Source organism: Arachis ipaensis, chromosome B04 (assembly GCF_000816755.2).
Source record: "Arachis ipaensis cultivar K30076 chromosome B04, Araip1.1, whole genome shotgun sequence".
Taxonomy (NCBI): domain Eukaryota; kingdom Viridiplantae; phylum Streptophyta; class Magnoliopsida; order Fabales; family Fabaceae; genus Arachis; species Arachis ipaensis.
In genome coordinates, this window is record NC_029788.2 from 103,510,936 (window position 1) to 103,516,515 (window position 5,580).

Consider the following 5,580-nt stretch of genomic DNA (forward strand, 5'->3'; position numbering starts at 1 on the left):
AGACCATCATAGAATATATCCAGGATGGTCCATTCTGAAAGCATGTTAGAAGGACACTTTTTGGTCAGTTGCTTGTATCTCTCCCAAGCTTCATAGAGGGATTCACCTTCTTTCTGTCTGAAGGTTTGAACATCCACTCTAAGCTTGCTCAGCTTTTGAAGAGGAAAGAACTTGGCCAAGAAAGCCGTGACCAGCTTATCCCAAGAGTTCAGGCTATCTTTGGGCTGAGAGTCTAACCATATTCTAGCTCTGTCTCTTACAGTAAATGGGAAAAGCATGAGCCTGTAGACTTCAGGATCTACTCTATTAGTCTTAACAGTATCACAGATCTGCAAGAATTCAGTTAAAAACTGAAAAGGATCTTCAGATGGAAGTCCATGGAACTTGCAGTTCTGCTGCATCAGAGAAACTAATTGAGGTTTAAGCTCAAAATTGTTTGCTCCAATGGTAGGGATGGAGATGCTTCTTTCATGTAAATTGGAATTTGGTGCAGTAAAGTCACCAAGCATCTTCCTTGCATCATTATTATTTTCGGCTGCCATCTCCTCTTCTTGTTCGAAAATTTCTAAAAGGTGCTTGCTGGATTGTTGTAATTTAGCTTCTCTTAGTTTCCTCTTCAGAGTCCTTTCAGGTTCTAGATCTGCTTCAACAAGAATATTCTTGTCCTTGCTCTTGCTCATATGAAAAAGAGGGAACAGAAAAATAATAATAATAGGGATCCTTTTTACCCAGGTATAGAGGTTCCCCTGTGTGAGTAGTGTTCGAATTTTTGGATGGGAGAGAAGTGTTAGTAGATGAATAAATAAATAGAAGGAGATGAGAGAGAAAGAGGAATTTCGAAAATTATTTTTGAAAAATGGTTAGTGATTTTCGAAAATTAAAATTAAAATTTGAAACAATTAGTTAATTAAAAAGAATTTTTGAAAAAGAGGGAAGATATTTTCGAAAATTAGAGAGAGAGGGTTAGTTAGGTAGTTTTGAAAAAGATAAGAAACAAACAAAAAATTAGTTAGTTAGTTGAAACAAATTTTGAAAATCAATTTTGAAAAGATAAGAAGATAAGAAGTTGAAAAAGATATTTTAAAATCAAATTTTTTGAAAAAGATAAGATAAGAAGATATTTTTGAAAAGATATGATTGAAATTAGTTTTTGAAAAAGATTTGATTTTTAGAATCACAATTAATGACTTGATTCACAAGAAATCACAAGATATGATTCTAGAACTTAAAGTTTGAATCTTTCTTAGCAAGCAAGTAACAAACTTGAAATTTTTGAATCAAAACATTAATTGATGATGTTATTTTTGAAAATTATGAGATAAAATTAGGAAAAAGATTTTTGAAAAAGATTTTTAAAAATTTTCGAAAATAATAAAAAATGAAAAAGATTTGATTTTTGAAAAAGATTTTGAAAAAGATAAGATTTTTAAATTGAAAATTTGATTTGACTCATAAGAAACAACTAAGTTTTTTCCAGGAATCTTGCACTCTTAGTCTAAAGCTCCAATTTGAGGGTTAGACATGGCTTAATAGCCAGTCAAGCTTTAGCATGTAAATCAGGTGGATCAGGAACAACAGCAGGTGGATTAGCAACAACTAGCTTGCTCTTGATAATGTTGGGTTGGAAGCCCCAGTCCAAATAAATTTAGACATGGCTTTACAGCCAGTCAGGCTTCAACATGTTTCATGAAACACTAGAATTCATTTTTAAAAAAAAAATTTAGAATAATTTTCGAAAACAGATGAGAAATTTTTGAAAGATTTTTGAAAAATTTTTTTTTTTAAAAAATAAGGAGAAAATTACCCAATCTAAGCAATAGGATGAACCGTCAGTTGTCCAAACTCGAACAATCCCCGGCAACAGTGCCAAAAACTTGGTATGCGAAATCGTGATCACTCAGATTTAGATTTGTAAAATTATTTGTTCGTTCTTTCCCTGGCAATGGCACCAAAAACGGATGCACAGAACCATGGTCCAAACATAACTTCACAACTTCGCATAACTAACCAGCAAGTGCACTGGGTCGTCCAAGTAATAAAACCTTACGTGAGTAAGGGTCGATCCCACGGAGATTGTTGGTATGAAGCAAGCTATGGTCACCTTGTAAATCTCAGTCAGGCGGATATCAAATGGTTATGGAGTTTTCGAAAATATATAATAATTAAACATAAAATAAAGATAGAAATACTTATGTATATCACTGGTGAGAATTTCAGATAAGCGTATAGAGATGCTTTCGTTCCTCTGAATCTCTGCTTTCCCGCTGTCTTCATCCAATCAGTCTTACTCCTTTCCCGTCTGTCACTACGCCCAGCACTCGCGAGTTTGAAGTTCGTCACAGTCATTCAATCCCAGAGTCCTACTTGGAATACCACAGACAAGGTTTAGACTTTCCGGATTCTCATGAATGCCGCCATCAATCTAGCTTATACCACGAAGATTCTGATTAAGAGATCCAAGAGATATTCATTTAATCTAAGGTGGAATGGAAGTGGTTGTCAGGCACGCATTCGTGGGGGAATGATGATGATTGTCACGTTCATCACATTCATATTGAAGTATGAATGAATATCTTAGAAGCGGAATAAGTTGAATTCAATAGAAAAACAGTAGTACTTTGCATTAATTCATGAGGAACAGCAGAGCTCCACACCTTAATCTATGGAGTGCAGAAACTCTACCGTTGAAAAATACATAAGTGAAAGGTCCAGGCATGGCCGAATGGCCAGCCCCCATGATCTAAGAACTAGACGTCCCCAGATGATCTGAAGATGAAAATACAATAGTAAAAAGTCCTATTTATACTAAACTAGTTACTAGGGTTTACAGAAGTAAGTAATTGATGCATAAATCCACTTCCGGGGCCCACTTGGTGTGTACTTGGGCTGAGCTTGAATGTTACACGTGCAGAGGCTTCTTCTGGAGTTGAACGCCAAGTTGTAACGTGTTTTTGGCGTTCAACTTTGGTTCGTGACGTGTTTCTGGCGTTTAACTCCAGACTGCAGCGTAGAACTGGCGTTCAATGCCCTTTTGCGTCGTCTAAACTCGGCCAAAGTATGGACTATTATATATTGCTGGAAAGCCCTAGATGTCTACTTTCCAACGCAATTAGAAGCGCGCCATTTTGAGTTCTGTAGCTCCCGAAAATCCACTTTGAGTGCAGGGAGGTCAGAATCCAACAGCATCAGCAGTCCTTCTTCTACCTCTGAATCTGATTTTTGCTCAAGTCCCTCAATTTCAGCCAGAAAATACCTGAAATCACAGAAAAACACACAAACTCATAGTAAAGTCCAGAAATGTGAATTTAATATAAAAACTAATAAAAACATCCCTAAAAGTAACTAGAATCTACTAAAAACATACTAAAAACAATGCCAAAAAGCGTATAAATTATCCGCTCATCAGTGAGCTAAACAAGTAATGGCATCAATCATATGCAAGCATGTAAATACACTAAATAGTGGACATATAGAATAAAACAAAGCAAAGATTGCAATCATAGACAAGTAAACACACAAGAATAAAAATTTATGGTTAAATAATATAACCATGTAATTAGGCTCAAAATATTACAGGTTGTGTGTTCTAGCTCTAAAACCATGTTCCAAATTAAAATTTCTTCAAACAATTTTTTCAAAAAGTTTATTTCAAATTAGTGAAATGCTATAAAAAGTTTCTTGAAAAAGAAAATATTACTTCAACCAAGTGGTAAAATATGCACAAAATCAAACAAATATGCAATCAAACATGCAAATGCAACAATGAACAAACAAAGAAAATAAAACATTGGTGTTGAGTTAGAAGAGTAACTAACCTATGGAGATCGGTATCGACCTCCCCACACTTAAAGATTGCACCGTCCTCGGTACATGCTGAGATGTACAAGTGGACAGGTTGCTACAACTGACGCTTGTAGATAGAGGCGCCTTAGCTGGAGGTCTCTTGGTTCCTCTCCGTACCGGTGTCTTGTCAGTGGCCTTCTCTTTTCCTTTCTTGGTACCCATGCCTAAGGAAAAAGAAAAAGGAAGAGTGTGAAATATAGAAAACTAAGACCGGAAGGAAGAAAATTCCAAGTGATAAGGAATGCCAAAGGAAAGATGATAGCCTAACTACATGGTAGCTACAACATGTAGGGAAGACAACAATAAAGATCAAAAAGGGCAATTCAAAATAATTAGATGCAAGAGGGTAAAAACATGCAAATAATAGGCATGAAAAGCATAGCTCAAGCATCAAGTAATAAATGTGCCAAATTAAAGAGCATGTGTAATAATGACAATTGTTAATGATAATCCCAAATACATGTGGAGCACAAGTGTTGTGAAAAAGAGGAATGCAAGTGAAAAAGTAAAATAAAATAAGATTCAAAATGACATAAAAGCTTTTTCACAAACACTGGGTGTGCAAGTTAAAATAGGAATAAAAATAATGTAATCCAAATGTATATGAGAGCCATAAGTAAATGTCAATTGTCAAATCAGTTCTCATAATATCCACAAGCTTTAGTATAGTAAGGTAATACCCAAATAAAATTCCAACACCAATATGAGAATACAAGAATAAGAAGATAAAAAGAAACCATGGATAATGAAACTCAAAGAAAAATAAAGTAGAAGGAAACATAAATTAATGTAATAATGAAAGAGAAAAAAGGAAACAAAGAAAGTAAAAAGTAAGAAGGAATAAAGAAGAAAGAAGGGAGAAGAAAGAATTAGGATTGGGGAAGAAAAGATAAGATATTTGGCGCTGATCTGGATAAGCTGTGCGGCGCATGCGATGGGGACACGTGGGTCACGCAATCGCGTGGTGGGCGGTAAGTTTAGGTGACGTGGACGCGTGGGTCACGCGATCGCGTGACCTGATTTGTGCTATTGGTGCGAGTACAGCCTCGCGTTCGCACAACTCTCTGTTTTAAATGCATTTTGCCAAAAATCTGGGTGACGCATTCGCGTGGGTGACGCGATCGCGTGAATGGCCATATTTCAAAAAATGACGCGGACGCGTGGGGCACGCGTTTGCGTGATAGGGCTTGTGCTTCCAGCACCATTCCTGCCTGGCTCCATCATAACTTTCTGCCATACAGCCATTTACGTCGAATTCGCAGAGCCACGCGTTCGCGTGGGTGACGCGGACGCGTGGGGAGGCTATTTTTCAACTGACGCAGATGCGTCAGCGACGCAGTTGCGTGGGCATATTTGGGCGTAAGGCACGCCTCCAGCCACACTTTCGCGTGACTTTCTTTTCAATTCTCTTTTCTTCTGAATGCACCGATGACGCGGACGCGTCGCGTGCATGTTTTTTTTTTGATTATGCAAAATGCAGAATGCAGTATGTAAATGCTAATGCAAACATTATGAACGACACTAATAAAAAAAACTAGGAATAAAAAAGGAAAGAATATACCATGGTGGGTTGTCTCCCACCTAGCACTTTTAGTTAAAGTCCTTAGGTTGGACATTTCGTGAGCTCCTTGTCATGGTGGCTTATGCTTGAACTCATCCAGGAATCTCCACCAATGTTTGGAATTCCAATGGCCTCCGGGGTCCCAAACGAGGCACGTAAAGCCTTCGAGTAAGTTC